Raw genomic sequence first — 19848 nt, forward strand, 5'->3', positions numbered from 1 at the left:
AGGAAACAATCACTTTTGAAGTACTTCCCAAATATTACATGAGACATACTCATGCTAAGAAATCATTTGATATTTATCTAAAATGTAAATTGATCTGGGTTCTGTATTTTTATTTGCTAAATCTGGCAATTTGAGGCAGGCAGATGCTGGGCCTTTTTATTATTCCCCATCAGCAATCATCTGTTAATTTATCTCGATGGCAGGAGTTTCTGTGACATGGTATATCAGCTACTTCCACAAAAATGCTGTGTAACCAACCACCCCAAACTTCAGTGCCTTCAAACAATAATTATTTATTCTTGGGGATTTCTGGGTCAGCTGGAAGTTGGCTGCTAATAGAGGCTGGTTCAGCTGGGTCATCTCTGCTCTGTCTTCCTTCCTCTTCTGAGACCTGTCGTGCAGTGAAGGCAGACCCAATGCACAAGGACTTTTCAAGCTTTTGGTGACATCGCCCAAGCTAACATTCCATTAGCCCCACCAAGTCACAGGGTCAAATGCAAAGTCAGGACACAAAAGTGTGAAGGGTAGGATACAAGGAGGGGTAGACAATGGAACCAAACAGTCTCTCACACTGGGAAAGACACAGTGGAAAGCCAGACCAGCTTAGGGTCAGTCTCATCCCACTTTGCCATCAACCAGATATGAAACCTTTGAAAAGTCACATCATCTCTCTGAACCACTGTTTCGTTATTCAGAAAATAGGGCTGTGGTGAGGGTTACAGTTAACAGATGTATTTATAATTGAGGATCCTTCTCAAAGGGCTGCAACCTCTCCTTCCCCCACCTTCCCTAGGCCCCCACCTGCACTGCAGCTCTAAGGGAATACAGAAGTTCTGGGGTGTGCTGGGTCCTTCAAACACTGGCTGGCTACACAACCAACATTCAAAAAATGGATTATCTATGGTCATAGTCTCTAGCAGCCAAGGAGGATTTCCAAATGGTGGAAAGGTCACCTCTGACTTCTGACTAAATGTGGCAGATTGAACACACACATTAACTCTGCCCTCTTCCCACACCCTACTAAAATGACAGCAAATTTGAAACAGTGATATAAACCCATGAGGACAAAGAGAATGAGAAGAGTTGGCAGCAGATGAGCAATGTTAATAAAACTGTGGAAAAGCATAAAAACATGGAAAAATTATAGCTGACTTAGCAGAAACGAGAAACTGAAACCTGCTTCCTATGATTTGGGGACAGATTTGCTCAGCAGAACTAGAAAATCTCAGAATTTGAAGTACCAAATACCTCTAAATGCTAGTGTAGGGTGAAGGCTAAAACCAGGATTGATTGAAAGCTTAATTATATGAAATCAGACATCCAGATTTCCTCTTCCATATTTTTGACAATTATGAATAAATCTATAAACATCTACATGTAGATTTTTGTGTGGGTATGGTTTCACCTCCTTTGGGTAAATATCAAGGCATAAAATTGATAGATCATATGGTAAAAGTATGTTTAACTTTGTAAGAAACTGCCAAACTGTCTTCCAAAATGGCTGCAACATTTTGCACTTCCACCAGCAATGAAAGATAGTTCTTGTTGTTCCACATCCTTGTCAACATTTGATGTTGTCAGACTTTTGGATTTTGGCTGTTCTAATAGATGTGTAATACTATTTCATTGGGTTTGTTTGTTTGTTTCTTTGTTCCTTGAGACAATTTCTCACTCTGTCACACAGACTGGAGTGCAGTGGTGCAATCACAGCTCATTGCATCCTCGACCCTGGGCTCAGATGATCCTCCCATCTCAGCCTCCAAAGTAGCTGGCCCTACAGGCATATGCTACCATGCCTGGCTAATTTTTTTGTAGAGATGGGGTTTCACCATGTTGTCCAGACTGGTTTTGAACTCCTGGGCTCAAGTGATCTGCCCACCATGGCCTCCCAAAGTGCTGGGATTACGGGCATGAGCCACTCCACCCACCCTTGTTGTTTTATGTTACAATACCCTAATGACATATGATGTTGAATATCATATGCTCATTTGCCATCTTAATATCTTTCTTGGTGATATGTCTATTCAGGTCTTTTGGCCATTTTAAAATTAGATTGTTTTCTTATTGTTGGGTTATAAGTGTTCATTGTAAATTTTGATTAACATTCCTTTATCAGATATATATTTTGTAAATATTTTATCCCAGTTTGTGTCTTATCCTACGATTTTGACAGTGTCTTTCACAGAGCAGAAGTTTTTAACTTTAATGAAGTCCAGTTTATCAAATCTGTCTTTCATGATTCATGCCTTTGATACCGTATCTAAAAAATCATTGCCGTAGCCAAGGTGACCTAGATTTTCTCCTTTGTTATCTTCTGAGAGTTTTACAGTTTTGCATTTTACATTTAGGCATACAATTCATTTAGAGTTAAATTTTGTGAAGGATGTAAGATATGTGTCTAAATTCTTTTTTTTTTTTTTTTTTTTTTTTTGGCACATGATGTCCAATTGTTCCAGCACCATTTGTTGAAAGTGCTATATTTTCTTCATTGTATTGCCTTTGCTTTTTTGTCAAATGTCAGTTGACTATATAGGTCTATGTCTTGGCTCTCTCTTCTGTTCCATATATCTGTGTATTCTTTTGCCACTACCACACTGTCTTGATTACTACAATTTTATAGTAATTCTTGAAGTCAGGTAGTGTCAGTCCTCTGACTTTGTTCTTTTCATTCAATATTGTGTTGGTGATTCTGGATCTTTTGCTTCTCTATATAAATCTTGGAATCAGTTTTTCAATATCGACAAACTTACTTTCTGGGATTTGATTGGGATTGCACTGAATGTATAGATCAAGTTGGGAAGAACTGACACGTTGACAATGTTAAGTCTTCCTCTCATGAACATAAAATATTTCTCCATTATTTAGTTCCTCTTTGATTTATTATATCAGAGTGTTATAGTTGTATTAGTCTGTTCTCACATTGTTGTAAAAAACTGCCCAACAGATCACCTGAGGTCAGGAGTTCGAGACCAGCCTGGCCAACACGGCAAAACCCTGTCTCTACTAATACAAAAAAATTAGCTGGGCATGGTGGCACATGCCTGTAGTCCCAGCTAATTGGGAGGTTGAAGCAGGAGAATTGCTAGAACATGGGAGGTGGAGGTTGCAGTAATCTGAGATTACACCATTGCACTACAGCCTGTGCAACAGAGCAAGACTCCATCTCAAAAAAGTTTAAAAAAAAAAAGAGGGAACTGCCTGAGACTGAGTAATTTATGAAATAGTTTAATTGACTCACAGTTCGCATGGCTGGGGAGGCCCCAGGAAACTTACAGTCATGGTGGAAGGTATCTCTTCAGAGGGCAGCAAGAGAGAGAAGAGCAGTAGAGTAAAAGGGAAAGGGCCCTTATAAAACCATTAGCTCTCCTGAGAGCAGCATGAGGAAAACCACCTTCATGATTCAATCACCTCCATACGGTTTCTCCCTCAACATGTGGGGATTACAATTCGCGATGAGATTTGCATGGGGGACACAGAGCCAAACCATGTCAGTAGTTTCTTGATATATAGATCTTATACATCTATTGTTAGATTCCTACCTAAGTTTTTAATTTTTTTAGTATACTAATGTAAATGGTACTGCATTTTAAATTTCAAATCCCCCTTTTTAGTAGCTGGTATATAGGCTAACAATCAACTTCCGTGTTTACTAATCTTGTTTTCTACAACCTTCCTATAATCATGTATTAGTGTCAGGAGTTTTTGGTTGATTCTTTCAGATTTTCTATATGGTTGATCATGTCAACAGTGAACAAAGGCATTTTATTTCCTTTTTCCCAGTCAATATGCCTTGTGTGTCCTTTTCCTGTCTTAATGCATTGGGTAGGACCTCCTGTACTGATGCTGTAAGAGGTGGTGAAAGGGGACACCCTTGCTTTCTTCTGGATCTTCATGGGAAAGCTTCTAATTTTTCACCTTAATGGTGAGAAACTAGAAGCTGTGGCTGTACCATATTAGCTGCTGGTTTTTTGTAAATATTCCTTATCCAGTTAAGGAATTTCCCCTCTACTCCTTGTTTGCTAAGTTTTTATCACAGATGGATGTTAGATTTTGTAAAATATATTTCTGCATTTATTGTTATGATCCTGTGATTTTTCTTCTTTAGCCTGTTTGATTTTATTGATTTTTAAATGCTGAACCAGGCTTACATACCTAGAATAAATTCCACTTGGTTGTGTTGTAAAATTTTTGTTATACATTGTTAGATTCGATTTGCTAGTATTGGCCAGGTGTGGTGGCTCATGCCTATAATCCTAGCACTTTGGGATGCTGAGGCAGGAGGATTGCTTGGGCTCAGGAGTCTGAAACCAGCCTAAGGAGCATAGTGAGACCTCATCCCTACAATAAAAATAACATAAAATAAATAAAATCATTTTGCTAGTATTTTGTTGAGCATTTTTGCATCTATATTCGTGAGAGATATTTGTCTGTAGTCTTCTTTCCTTATAATGTCTTTGTCTGATTGTGGTATTAGGGTAATGCTGTCCTCAAAGAATGAGTTAGGAAGTATTTCCTCTACTTCTATTTTCTGGAAGAGATTTTAGAGCATTGGTGTAATTTCTTTCTTAAATGTTTGGTAGAACTCACTTGTGAACCAATCTGGGAATGGTGCTTTCTATTTTGGAAGAGTATTAATTATTGAATTAATTTCTTTAGTAGATATATGCCTGTTGTTTGTTTATTTATTTTAGAGACAGAGTCACACTCCGTTGCTGAGGCTGGAATGAAGTGGCACAATCACAGTTCACTGCAATCTCAAACTCCTGGGCTCAAGCAATCTTCCTTCCTCATCTTCCCGAGAAACTGGGACTACAGGTGCATGCCAACATGCTCAGCTAATTTTTATTTTTTTTAATGAGATGGGGTCTTGCTATGTTGCCCAGGCTGGTCTCAAGCTCCTGGTCTCAAGGGATCCTCCCACCCTGGCCTCCCAAAGCACTGGGAATGCAGGTATAAACCACCATGCCCAGCCAATAGATATAGGCCTATTTAAATTGTCTGTTTCTTCTTGCTTGATTTTTGGCAGGAGGTGTCTTTCAGGAAATTATTCCTTTTCATGTAGCTTGTAAAATTTGTGGGCATGGAGTTGTTCATAGTATTCCTTTATTATCCCTTTAATGTTCAAGAGCTCTGTACTGATGTCTTCCATTTCTGATATTAGTCATTTGTGTCAACTCTTTTTTTCTTACTCTGGCTAGAGGCTTATCAATGTTGCAGTTTTTTTGTTTTTTTTTTGTTTTTTAAGATGGAAGTCTCACTCTGTCACCCAGGCTGGAGTGCAATGGTACAGTCTTGGCTCACTGCAACCTCCGCCTCCCAAGTTCAAGCACTTTTCCTGCCTCAGCCTCCCAAGTAACTGGGACTACAGGCACATGCCACCACACCCAGCCAATTTTTGTATTTTTAGCAGACATGGGGTTTCACTATTTTGGCCAGACTGGTCTTGGACTCGACCTCATGATCTACATGCCTTGGCAAGGTGCTGGGATTACAGGTGTGAGCCACCACACCCAGCCTCTATCTTTTTTAAAAGACAGTTTCAGTTTCATTGATTTTTCTCTATTGATTTCCTGTTTTCAATTTCACTGATGTCTGCTCTAATTTTTATGAAGTCTTTTATTCTGCTTTCTTTGAGTGTAAATTACTCTTTTTTTTTCTAGTATCTTAAGGTAGAAGCTTATATGAGTGGTTTTAGAGCTTCCTCTTTTTTTTTTTTTTTTTTTTATGGTGAAAAGATATACATATATTTAGAATTAGCCAGCTGGACTCCATTTAGATGATCACAATTTTGTTGGCAACATCCAAAGCACTGTAATCAGGAGCCAGTCGAACATATGCCTTCTTCTCTCCATCAGGCCGAATCAGGGTGCTGACCTTGGCCACATCAATGTCACAGAGTTTCTTCACAGCCTGTTTGATCTGGTGCTTGTTGGCTTTAACATCCACAATGAACACAAGTGTGTTGTTGTCTTCTACCTTCTTCATGGCAGACTCAGTGGTCAGCAGAAATTTGATGATAGCATAGTGGCCCAGTTTGTTTCTCCTGGGGCCGCTCTTCCAAGGATATTTGGGCTGCCTCCGGAGTCACAGTGTCTTGGGCCGCCGGAAGGTGGGTAACGTGCAGATCTTCCTTTTTTTGTGGCTGTGGACACCTTTCAACACTGCCTTGTTGGCCTTTAAAGCCTTCGCTTTGGCTTCGGCTTTAGGCGGGGCAGGAGCTTCCTTCTTCGCTTTTGGCGCCATCTTGTGAAAAGGGTCCGAGCTTCCTCTTTTCTAATACACACATTCAAGGCTATGAATTGCCCTTTAGGCACTGCTTTTGCCGTGACTCACAAATTTTAGCAAGTTGAATTTTCATTTTCCAAATATTTTTCCAAAGAATTTTAAATTTCTCTTGAGAGTTCTCTGACCCATGTATTATTTAGAAGTGTGTGTTTAATCTTCAAGCATTTGGGGGCCTTTTGGGGGTGTTTTTTGGTTATTGATCTCTAGTTTAATTCCATTGTGGCCTAATAACATACATGGTTTCCTTCCTTCTTCCCTCCCTTCCTCTCTCCTCTTTAATTTGCTTTCTTTCTTTTCTTTTCTTTTCTCTTCTCTTCTTTTCTTTTCTTTTTTGGTAGAGACAGGGTTTCACCATGTTGCCCAGGCTGGTCTGGAACTCCTGACCTCAAGTGATCTGCCTTCCTCAGCCTCCCAAACTTCTGGGATTACAGGCGTGAGCCACCACACCCGGCCTGATTTCTATGCTTTTAAATTGGCTAAAGTGTGTTTTATAGCCCAGAATATGGCATATCTTGCATGTTCCATGTGAGCTTGAGAAGAACGTGCAGTCTTCTGTTGTGGGATGAAGTAGTCTACAGATGTCAAGTATATCCAGTTGATGCATGATCCAATTGAGTTTAGATGTTTTAATTTTTTACAAAGAGAATATAATCCTATATTGCATGTATTATTTCTGCAAATTAACATTGCAACAAAACACGAACAATAGATAAAGTGTTTACAAAGCAATAAAGGGCAAGAGCAGAAGGCGCTTACGGGAAAGAGCCCTGTGATCATTGCCAACAGCTCATCCACTCCTTCTGCCAGCTTTGTCACTCCAGCTGAGGGTGTGGCAGCCATGGCAAGCCTGGGCCTTGGCCTCACTGTACTGACCATGGTTTGTGGAGAGGCTATGCCAGGGAATGGGCTTGGGCTGGGAAGTGGGTAGTGGAACTGGCTCTGTGAAACACTCCCAAATGCAAGTGCAAACTGCTAGTGATAGATGATTGAAGTCCAGCCAAGCCTACTCAGCTGTGATTATAGTAAGAGGCATGACGTTTACGTTCAGGATTTAGGCTTCTTTATTTGATTAGCACCTGAAGGCTTGGCCTTGTGTTCTTGGCTGGGCTGTAAGCGTGTCCGCTCACAGAACCAAAAGCACCTATCAGAGAAAAGAAAAACAAAACAAATGAAACTACTTTCTCAGCCTTCTCTTAGGCAACTGTCATTGAATATATAATGCTGCTTTGAGGCATTCACTTGTCACAGCACTCCCTCTTTCCTAACGGAGATAGGAAAAAAAAAAAAATTAGCTGGGCAACGTGACATACACCTTGTAGGATCAGCTGTTTTGGAGGCTGAGGTGCGAGAATCACTTGAGCCTAGGAGGCCGGAGGTTGCAGTCAGCTGAGATCGCACCATTGCACTCCAGCCTGGGAGACAGAGTGAGACCCTGTCTCAAAAATATAAATTAAAGTGTGAGGTGCTGGGGAAGTCGGCAGCACTGTTTTCCAATTGTTAATATGTTCCACTGATTTTGCTAAGGTGTTCCAAATTCGTTTCTATGTGCTACACCTTACACGCAGTGTACAAATTACAGCGTGTAGGGCATGATGACATTTATTATACTAGTTGTATGACACTTCTCAGGGAATAAATTTCTCTAATCATTTGTAAATCTCAGAACTGTTGACTTCTGTATTCAGAAACAATTTCTTTATTAACTCTGAAAAGTGTTCAGTTGTTTTCAGAGAAGAGTTCAATCTTATATGTAATGATTCTGGAGAAGAGCCACATATCTTTGAAATGTTTGATATGGAGCTGCTCTGCCTATGGAGTAGCCATCCTTTGGTTTCTTTACTTCCCTAATAAACTTGTTTTCATGAAGCAAAGAAAAGAAAAGAAAAGAAAGGGAGGGAGGGAGGGAGGGAGGGGGAGAGAGAGAGAGAGAGAAAAGAAAAAAGAAAATAAAATGTTTGCTATGGAAAATAGTTGTTTTATGAACCTGCAAATATACGTTAGAGAATATAATTTCCCTTTGAAAGTGTTTTCTGAGGACTGGAAGATTAACTTGTGAGATGTCTCCATCCAACAAGGTATTAGTTTATAGCCTTTCCAAGCATGATTGCCTGGATCTTGAAAGTAACTAGATAACTTTCATTTTTCCTCTCATAACTTGACAAAGTCCCTGCATGTGGCTACCAATGGCCAGAGGATGTACTTCGTATGTTTCTCAGAGGCCCATGTGTATTTAGATCTACACATAAAAATGGAAAGATTCCAAATTTTATCTCCATGCAGTACCGCAAAGCTTCTTTTGGGTGAAACAGTGCTTTTTGTGGTGGTCCTCTTCTAAGTGCGAATATACCTGAGAGAGTGTGTAAGCAGACTGCTGTCCTATCAGTTTGCTTTCCTTAGCAATGTCCAGGATGACAGTCAGGGCCATGCTGCTTCATGGATTATTGTCAGTGAACAAAGGAGAAAAGGCAAACTTTGGCTTATGAATGAACTGGGATTAGATTTGGCTGCATGAAACTGGAAAACCTAAGGTAAGAATTACCAAAAAATAATAGAAGCTGGCGGGGCATGGTGGCTCACACCTATAATCCCAGCACTTTGGGAGGCCAAGGTGGGCAGATCACCTGAGGTGGGGAGTTTGAGACCAGCCTGACCAACATGGAGAAACCCCATCTCTACTAAAAACACAAAATTAGCTAGGCATGGTGGCACATGTCTATAATCCCTGCTACTCGGGAGGCTGAGGCAGAAGAATCGCTTGAACCTGGGAGGCAGAGGTTGTGGAGAGCCCAGATCACACCACTGCACTCCAGCCTGGGTGACAAGAGCGAAACTGCATTTCAAAATAATAATAATAATAATAATAATAATAATAATAATAATAATAGAAGCCTCTTTCTTCCTTCTCTAAAGAAAGTTTGGAGGCAGGCATTCAGAGTTGGTGGGACCTAGATTTCATCAGTCTTTCTGCTGCTGCGTTCTAGCATATGATTTCCATCCTTAAGGTTGCTTCATGGTCCAAAATGGGCTTCTGGAGTCACAGGCCAGAAGAAGGAAAGTAAAGATAACAATAGGCCCTCCCTGCTATGTTAGCTCTCTTTAGACTGCCTTCCTGAAAGGCCCACTGAATTCATCTTTCTGGGCCACAAGCCACATGGTCATATCTAGCAGCAAGGGAGGCTGGGAGATCAATATTTTATTTTTGGTCACAATGTGCCTCACAAGTAAAGAGGAAGTAAGGAGAAGTAGAGATGTGATACCAGAAGTAGCCACTAGCCATCTCTGCATCTGGCAAGACACGAAGGCAGGACTAGCCTTGGAACAACATCTGGGGCTGAAGTTTTCCTAGGCCCCTAAGAGAATGCTTGGCTCAGCTAGGCTTTTCTACTCTGTTTGGGCTTTTTCTGCATAGAGGACAGTCCTAAAGACTGGAATCGCCTAGTTCTCACATGTATGTTTATTTGTCCAGAAGCCTCAGGCCCAAAATCAATAAAAATGCACAAGGATCCACTGAGCACACTTCATGTGGGCTGCACTGATGTAAACACTGGAGCCAGGGTGACGGGAAGCTCTTTCCTGAGTGGCTTGCAAGCTAAGAGGGTAGCTTAGAACAGTGTTTCTCAAATTATTTTTTTCCAATTTACAGCAGACCACTATGTGTTCCTACTGTGATAACTACAGGAGTTCAGCAATACCCAGCCTCGTTTACTTCTTGTTCAAAAAGATGAGAATTCTAATCATACACTTGGATGTCACAATGTCAACCCGCAAGATAGACAGACAGACAGACAGACAGACAGACAGACAGACAGACAGATAGATAGATAGATAGATAGATAGATAGATAGATTAGATTAGATTAGATTAGATAGATGATGGATAGATGATGGATGGACGGACAGATGGACGGACAGATAGATAGGTAGGTAGAGGGATAGGTAGATAGATAGATAGATGGATGTTCTATATGCCTGTTCTCAGTTTCTTGGGGGAAAGGATCATCCTGGTCCATTTGGGTGGCTATAACAAAAATACTATAAACTGAGTGGCTTATAAACAATATTTATTGTTCACAGTTCCGGAGGCTGGAAGTCCAAGATGAAGGCACTGGCAGATTCGGGTGTCTCACTCATAGATGGCGCCTTCTCCCTGTGTCCTCACAGGGAAGAAATAAATAAGTTCCCTAAGGCCTCCATTATTTTTTTTGGAAAGATGGGGGCCTCACCAGTCGCGGTGGCGTGTGCCTGTAGTCCCAGCTACTCGGGAGGCTGAGGCTGGAGGATCGCTTGAGTCCAGTTCTGGACTGTAGTGCGCTATGCTGATCGGGTGTCCACACTAAGTTCAACATCAATATGGTGACTTTCCGGGAGCGGGGGACCACCAGGTTGCCTAAGGAGGGGTGAACCGGCCCAGGTCAGAAATGGAGCAGGTCAAAACTCCCATTATGATCAGTAGTGGGATTGTGCCTGTGAATAGCCACTGCACTCCAGCCTGGGCAACATAGCAAGACCCCATCTCTAAAAAAAAAAAAAAGAAAGAAAAAGATGGGGTCTCGCTATGTTGAAGACACTAATTCCTTCATAAGGACTCTGCCTTTGGGATCTAATCACTTCTTCAAGGCCCTACTTTTTAACGCTTTTGCAATTGGGATTAGGTTTCAACATATGAATTTGAAGTGGGGGAGCATTCAGACCACAGCTCCCATTAAAACAAACTCCTCAAACTTTTTTAACTTTTTACTTGTGGTTTCAAATGAGGTTTGAGGCCTGCAGTTGTCAGGTAGAACCTGAACTCAATTTGTTATACAGATATGTTTTTATTATAATGATATTGGTGGGAAGACACTGTGCATAGTTGATGATAAGAAAAATATCACATTTTTTAAAAGTTTTAATTGGCTGGGTGCAGTGGCTCACATCTGCAATCCCAGCACTTTGGGAGGCCAAGGCAGGCGGATCATGGTCAGGAGTTTGAGACCAGCCTGACCAACATGGTGAAACCCCATCTCTACTAAAAATACAAAAATTAGCTGGGCATGGTGGCGCATGCCTGTAATCCCAGCTACTCAGGAGGCTGAGGCAGGAGAATTGCCTGAACCCAGGAGGCGGAGGTTGCAGTAAGCCAAGATTGTGCCACTGCATTTCAGCCTGGGTGACAAAGTGAGACTTTGTCTCAAAAAAAAAAAAAGTTTTTATTGAGGTATAATTTACGTATACAAAAAAGCACAGCTTTCAATGTGTATTTTGATGACTGTTGATATATACACTTGGGTAACCACCTCCTTAATCATGACAGGTAAGCAAGGACCAGGCTGGGGGCTCATGCCTGTTACCCAGCACTTTGGAGGGCTGAGACAGGAGGATTGCTTGAGGCCAGGCATTGGAGACCAGCCAGGGCAACATAGTGAGAACCCATCTCTACAAAAATGTTTAAAAATTAGCCAGGTGGTGGTGCGCATCTATAGTTTTAGCTACTCAGAAGGTTGAGACAGGAGGATAATTTGAGCTCAGGAGTCTGAGGTTACAATGAACTTGACTGTGAACACTACACTCCAGCCTGGATGACAGAGCGAGACCCTGTCTCTAAAAAAGAAAGGAAAAGGCCAGGTGCGGTGGCCTATGCCTGTTATCCCAGAACTTTGGGAGGCCGAGGCAGGCAGATCAAGAGGTTAGGAGTTCAAGACCAGCCTGGCCAACCTGGTGAAACCCCATTTCTACTAAAAATACAAAAATTATTTGGGCGTAGTGGCACACTCCTGTAATCCCAGATACTCAGGAGGTTGAAGCAGGAGGATTGCTTGAACACGAGAGGCAGAGGTTTTAGTGAGCCAAGATTGCACCAGTGTACTCCATCCTGGGCAGCAGAGCAAGACTCCATCTCGAAAAAAATTTTAAAAAGGAAAGAAAGAAGGCTGGGCGTGGCGGTTCAGTCGGCAGTTCAAGACCAGCCTGACCAACATGGAGAAACCCCATCTCTCCTAAAAATACAAAATATTAGCTGGGTGTGCTGGCACATGCCTGTAATTCCAGCTACTCGGGAGACTGAGGCAGGCGAATTGCTTGAACCAGGGAGGCAGAGTGCAGTGAGCTTAGATGATGCCATCGCACTGCAGCCCGGGCACCAAGAGCGAAACTCTGTCTCAAAAATAAAAAAAGAAAGAAGGAAGGATGGAAGGAAGGAAGGAGGGAAAGGAGGGAGGGAGGGAGGGCGGGAGCTGGGAGATGGGGAGGGACAGAAGGAGGGAGCAGGATGGTGGCCATGATAGCCAGAATCTGCTAAGGAGTATATAATAGCTCACTTGCCAAAAACAAAGAGGTAGGGAATACTCCATCACCTCAGAAAGCACCTTGATGCCCTCTCTTGGCATCTCTGCTGAACCTGTGTCTCTGCTTACGAGGCAGCCAGAGACAGCCTCTGTTCTCAATTCTGCATGCCTTGCTCAGGGTTTTTCCAGAACCTCTAGAACTTCTCTAGAATTTCGTATAAGTGAAATTGCAGTTTGGAATTGCCAAACTCTTTTTTTTCTTTCTTTTAAAAGATGGGGGTGTCACTATGTTGCCCAAACTGGACTAGAACTCCTAGCTCAGGGAATCTGCCCTCCTGAGTGCCTGGGCCTACAGGCATGCACCACCACACCCAGCCTCACCAAACTCTTTTGGTTTTGGTTTCTTTCACTCAACTTAATGTTTTTGAGGATCATCCATGTTGTTATGTGAATAGTTAATTTTTGTTTTGATTGCTGAGTAAAAGTTCACTGTATGAACACACCACAACTTGTTAACCCATACACAGTGCCTTGCACGTATCGAAACTTCACTATTGCCAGACGCCGTGTTAAGCACTTCCCAGACCATGCCTCATAACCACCAGAGGATAGGTGTGTGATGGTCATTTGTGGGGGTTTTGCCTTCTTCTGTTCCGTATCAGATCTGTCTTTTTAGCTGCTGGATCTGTCTTCCTGTGTGGTTTTGGTGAGACATAAAATGCAATAAATCAGATCCTCCTTCTTCTTGATGGGGGTGACCTTGGCCTGACCATTCTGGTGCTGACTTCGGGAACCCTGGAAGCTGAGTGAGTGACATAAGGACCCAATGCAGGGGGAACTGTGGGGCACAGAGAAGATTCTTCCCACTGCGTGGCCTCTGCTGTGACTACTGCCTGGTCTTCTGAGCATCCTAGCCTCCTGCCAGTTTTCTACCCCACAGACTTTCCTCAGTTCCAATAATTCCCCCCGCCTTTTTTTTTTGAGACAGAGTCTCACTCTGTCACCCCAGGCTGTATGGCAGTGTCACAGTCTTGGCTCTCTGCAACCTCTGACTCCTGAGTTCAAGCGATTCTCCTGCCTCAGCCTCTGAGTAGCTGGGATTACAGGTGTGCGCCACCACGCCCAGCTAATTTCTGTATTTTTAGAAGAGATGGGGTTTCACCATGTTGGCCTGGCTGGTCTTGAACTCCTGACCTCATGATCTACCTACCTCAGCCTCCCAAAGTGCTGGGATTACAGGCGTGAGCCACCGCGCCCGGCCTCCCTTTTTGTTTAATGTAGGCAGACTTGGTTTCTGTACTTGCACACAAGGTCATTACTGATATACTAGGTATCATCCCCATTGTACGATTAACAAATAAAACAAGGCTCAGGGTCAGTGTAGGTCAGTGACTCTCCTGGGGTCACACAAGCTACTAGGTGGCAGGATCAGGATTAGAACCAGGCTGTGGCTGTGCATGGTGTGGCTCACACCTGTAATCCCAGTACTTTGGGAGGACGAGACAGGAGGACAGCTTGATCCCAGGAGTTTGAGACCAGGCTGGGCAACATGGCAAAACCCTGTTTCTACTAAAAATACAAAAATTAGCCGGGTGTGGTACCGAGTGCCTGTAATTCCAGCTGCTTGAGAGGCTAAGATGAGAGGATCACCTGAGTGTGGGAGGTGGAGGTTGCAGTGAGTCAAGATTGCACCACTGCACTCCAGCCTGGGAGACAGGGTAAGACCCTGTCTCAAAAGAGAGAGAGAGAGAGAGAGAGAGAGAGAGAGAGAGAGATTGATTAGAATCGGTCCATCTTACTGCCTGCAAAAGGAGAGGCAACATCGCAACTGACATTGACAACCCCAGCCTCACTCCAGCGCTATGACTTTGTCCCCTTCCTTTTGCACGTAGGGGACAACATGGGCGAGCTGGCACAAGGGGAAATGTACAGATCCCTTTCACAGCTCTTCACTTCTCCCAGTGAGGCCAGCCAGGGAACTTGAGATGGTGCGATCTCAAAATCTCTCCCCTCCGGCCAGCTGACTCCGCCGTGTAGCCCACTCACTTACCCATTTCTCTCTCCTTCAGAGTGGAAACAAGACCCCAGCCCAGTGCATGGGCTTCTGTGCCTTTTTCTGTGGCTTAGCTGAGCATTACTCTTAAATCCTTAATCTGATCTTTGTTTCATGTTTACAAAAGTGGATTCCTTTTATTCCTTTCCCCTGACAGGAATAATCCCTTTGGAATTTAAGCACTTAAAGAGTAGCTCCTTGTGTTATTTGAAAGGCAGCCTCCGGGCTGCCCCTTTGCACACAGATCTCCTCCTTCAGGAGGGGGTGTGGCTGACCCAGGGCGGTGTGGGGACACAGACCTGAAGAACGTGAAGTGCACGACAGCTCAGGCAGTCCAGGGGAAGGGAATTCTCAGCTCCTATCTGGCCTCTCCCTCCCCCCGCTTCCCTCCATTTCTATACCAGTCTGCACCAAGGGCAACCTTGAAACAAAAGGGAGGAGGGGTGGGGGAGGCTGTCAGCAGGAGGGGAGGAGTGGGCAGAAGATAACACTGACTTGTCACCTGCAGCCAGGGAGGGAGAGGAGGATGCCACAGTCAGCCCATCCTGGGACAGAATCTCACTTTGTTGTTGTTGTTGTTGTTGTTGTTGCTGAGATGGAGTCCAGTTCTGTCACCCAGGCTGGAGTGCAGTGGCGTAATCTCAGCTCACTGCAACCTCTGCCTCCTGGGTTCAAGTGATTCTCCTGCCTCAGCCTCCCGAGTAGCTGGGACTACAGGCATTCACCACCATGCCCGACTCTTTTCATATGTTTAGTAGAGATGGGGTTTCAACATGTTGGCCAGGCTGGTCTCAAACTCCTGACCTCAAGTGATTCACTGGCCTCAGCCTCCCAGGCGTGAGCTGCCGCACCCAGCCAGTCTTTCACTTTTCAGGGTTCCCTGAACGTTGAAACATGAAGGCACCCTAGAGGAGGATTACAGACCCTGCGGGGAAGGGAAATCCTGCCTGTATCCCTATCCAAGAAGGACCTGGCACCCAGCTGCTGGGAGGAGGCCTGTGGTGGGCAACCTCAGCCAACAGCCTTTTCAGAGATTGCTTCTGCCGCAGAGAGCCACTTTAACCAGTTTCAAGGACAGCAGGAGAAAAAAAGCCTGGTCCTATCAGCTCAGCCGAGGATGACGCTGAAAGGCCATTTAAAACTCCCTGTGAGCGCAGCACAGCTGCCACTGGGCCACACCCCAGCTGGCTTCTCACTGTGCCCATTCCTGCTACCCTTTGCCCCCTTCCACGGCTGGCAATCCAAGGGTGGTCCCTGACAAGCGTCTTGGCTGCTGACTCCATTGGCTTCCATAACATTCCTAATACATAAACACGCAATGCAACCATCTGTACTTTTACAGGATAATTATTTTTAATGCTGATTATATGTGTGTGGCATCAGTGGAGTTTTTCAATACTTGGTGCATATCTCTGTGTGTAGCATTTATTGATAAAAAAGTTCTATGAGGTAATTACTATTATCCTTTTTTTTTTTAAGAAATGGGTTCTCACTCTGTCCTCTAGGCTGGAGTACAGTGGCGTGATCACGGTTCACTGCAGCCTTGAACTCCTGGGCTCAAGCGATCCTCCCATCTCAGCCTCCCAAGTATCTGGGACTACAGGCACATGTCACCACACCTGCTAATTTTTTTCTTTTCTTGTAGAGACAGGGTCTCACCATGTTGCCCAGGCTGGTCTGTAACTACTGGCCTCAAGCTATCTTCCTGCCTCAGCCTCCCAAAGTGTTGGGATTACAGGTGTAAGACACTGTGCCCGGCCACTGTTATCCACTTTTACAGGAGAGCCAACCAAAAAACAGACAGGAAAAATAACTTCCCCAGGGTGACACATCCTATGGCAGAGCCAGGATGTGACCTCCAGGCGGGCTGGTTCGGGGATCTGCTCACAGGGCTCTACTCACCTGCCTGTCATTGCTCTATAGCTCCATGTCTCCGGGCTGTTTCTACCGACCAGGCCGGGCCATGAGGTCAAGGACCGTGTCCCAGTCTTAAACACTGTCAGGGTTGGGAGGATAAAAATAAATCTAAGAATATGAGAGAAAGGAATGGCATGAACTTGAATATAAATGGCAAATCTCAAAGTCACAATTTTTTTTTTTTCTTTTTTTGAGATGGAGTCTTGCTCTTTCACCCAGGCTGGAGTGCAGTAGCACAATCTCAGCTCACTGCAACCTCCGCCTCCCAGGTTCAAGAGATTCTCCTGCCTCAGCCTCCTGGGTAGCTAGGACTACAGGTGTGCACCACCATGTCCGGCTAATTTTGTATTTTTAGTAGAGATGGGGTTTTGCCATGTTGGCCAGGCTGGTCTCAAACTCCGGACCTCAGGTGATCCACCCACCTCAGCCTCCCAAAGTGCTGGGATTACAGGTGTGAGCCACTACACCCAGCAAAGTAAATTTTTTCCAAGTGAAAAACATGACTCATAAGATGAACACATACCAAACATTTCACCAATCCTATAGCTTCCTTGGGCTGCTGCAACAAATCACTCCACGGCAGGTGGCTTGAAACAACAGAAGCTTATTCTCTCACAGTCCTGGAGACCAGAAGTCCAAGATCAAGATGTCAGCAGGCCTCACTTCCTCCAAAGGTTCTAAGGGAGAAACTTTCCCTGCTTCTTCCAGCTTCTGGTGGCTGCCAGCATTCTCTGGCCTTCTTGGCACGTGATCACGTCTCTTATAAGGACATTGGATTTAAGGCCCACATAGGTAATCCAGGATGATCTTATCCCAAGATCCTTAATTTAATTGTATCTGCAAAGATCCCTTTTCCAAATTAGGTGACATTTCAAGGATTTGGACATAGATATGATTTTGGTGAACCACCATTTAACCCACTACACTCATTAATCAGGAAACCAGCAGGAAGGTAAAGTTAATTCAAGGGGAAACTTGAGGAACAGGGGTTTATCTAGCCAGTCAGCAAAGGCTGGCTGAAATAACTCTCCACAGATTGAATGGTTACTGTCTCATGGGGCAATTAAACAGTAACCTTTAGGGTTATCTTTTCCCACAGACAGAAATCTATTTTGGCAAAAACCTATAATTTAACATGTGACTTCACAGATTCTGGGCCCTAACCAATAGTAAATCAAACAAGGTACATTTTCTAGATCAACATTCCTCCATAGAACTTTCTGCAATGATGGGATGTTCTATATCTGCACAGTCCAATATATTAGTCACATTTCAAGTGCTCACCTGTGCCTAAGGAGCTCTTGAAATATGACTGAGAAACTGAATTTTAAACTTTATTTGATTTTAATTAATTTACATTTAAATATAAACAGCGCCAGGCATGGTGGCTCTCATCTGTAATCCTAGCACTTTGAGTGGCCAAAATGGAGGGTCACTTGAGTCCAAGAGCTGGAGACTGGCCTGGGCAACATAGTGAGACTCCATCTCTCCAAAAAATGTTTAAATGAGCAGGGTGTGATGGTATGCACCCGTAGTCCCAACTACTCAGGAGTCTGAGGTGAGAGGATCTCTTGAGCCTGGGGAGGTCAAGGCTACAGTGAGCCATGATTGCATCACTGTACTCCAGCCTGGATGACAGAGTGATATTTGTCTCAAAACATAATAATAGTAATAAAGAAATACAGATAGCTATAGGTAGCCAGCTAGCAGCTACAGGATTGGAAGGTGTGATCCTACAGAATTAAATAATCCCTACCAGGGCCTAATAGACTAGCTTGAATATAACATTGAAAAATATGCTGTTGCCTTATTTTCAAATTTTCATAATTTTTCTTAACACATTAACAGCAGATCTCAGATAAGCAAAGTATGGCGAGTGGTGAGGCCTGTGGAAAACTGACAATTTCATGTCCGTGTAATTAGAAAAGCACTTCTAGTTAGTTCCAATCAATCATTCCTCTGTTGCCAGAACTATCCAATTTTTACAATACGCCAGATGTGTTGGGTTCTATGCAAAATATCTTAATATTTAAATATTAGCCAAAGATCGGTAATCTCTGCTCTAGAGGAAACTGGCACATGCTAATTAACCTCGTATGATCTGCTTCATTCCTAGTTACTCTTGCTCATATGCCATACTGTCCAGCACTGTGCCTCGTACATATTAGACCCCCCTCCCCAGTAGTACAATTCATTTCAGTTCAACAAATATTTATTGAGCACCTACCGCATGCCAAGGACTGACCAGGAAGCAGGTCATTACAAGGATGAATAAAGAAGGTGGCCCCTCGTTTTCACAGGCTCCCGTTCTGACTGAGACACCACACAAAATCCTTTGTAAGGTAGAGTGATGGAGGTCAAGGCACCAGGTGTCTGGGGAGTTAGGGTGGCCGTGGCTCCAGTTGGGCAATTGAGGGAGAAGAAAATGGCAACCGAGCTGAACCTTGAGTAAGAGTTGGTTGAATTAAGTGAGATGGAAAGAGCATACTGGGGAGATGCACTGCTGGGTGAGAGGGGAGAAGATATGTCTGTGGGCACAGCATGGTATATGAGGGAAACCTCAAGCAGTCAGTATGCCTGGAGCTTAAAATTTGAGGCCAGAATGGCTGAGCACAGTGGCTCACACCTGTAATCCCAGCACTCGGGGAGGCTGAGTGAGGCAGGTCAGTCACTTGAGGTCAGGAGTTCTAGACCAGCCTGGCCAACATGGTGAAACCCTGTCGCTACTAAAAATACAAAAATTGGTGGGGCATAGTGGCAGGTGCCTGTAATCCCAGCTACTTGGAAGGCTGAGGCAGGAGAATCACTTGAGCCCGGGAGGTGAAGATTGCAGTGAGCAGAGATTGGGCCACTGCCTTCCAGCCTGGGTGACAAGAATGAAACCTTGTCTCAAAGAAAAAAAAAAAAAAAGATAAAATTCTAGATAGAATTCTTTAGCCTTGAAGAAAAGGAAACCAGAATGTCACGGGGAGAGGGTTAGAGCTGGGAGTTGGAGGTAATTAGTAGCTGCTCAGCAAAGGTAGTATTTGACCTGGACCTGAATGTCTCAAGAAGGATGTAGTTGTCTGATTCAGATACTAGAAGAACAGCATTCCAGGTTCTTAACCCTCAGAATCATTCAGTAATGTGTATAGCCAAACTTAAAATCGAAATAGGAAAACAAATAGCATTTGAAAACAGAAGAGAGAAAATTCACCTACAATCTTACTACCTTAACGCCACTTCTATTTTAGTCAGAGTGTATTTTCTTTAATCTGGGGCGGCACGCATATGTATTTTGTATCACTTATCATAATCAATGGTATATACATAATCAATGGTATATAAAAGA

General features: G+C 43.7%; 1 pseudogene; it reads right to left on the bottom strand.

Moving 5' to 3' along the window:
* Window positions 1-5772: 5772 nt before the first annotated feature.
* Window positions 5773-6243, bottom strand: LOC141585524 (large ribosomal subunit protein uL23 pseudogene; annotated as a pseudogene).
* Window positions 6244-19848: the final 13605 nt, after the last annotated feature.

This window comes from Saimiri boliviensis, chromosome 9, assembly GCF_048565385.1.
Source record: "Saimiri boliviensis isolate mSaiBol1 chromosome 9, mSaiBol1.pri, whole genome shotgun sequence".
In the NCBI taxonomy this organism is placed as follows: Eukaryota; Metazoa; Chordata; class Mammalia; order Primates; family Cebidae; genus Saimiri; species Saimiri boliviensis.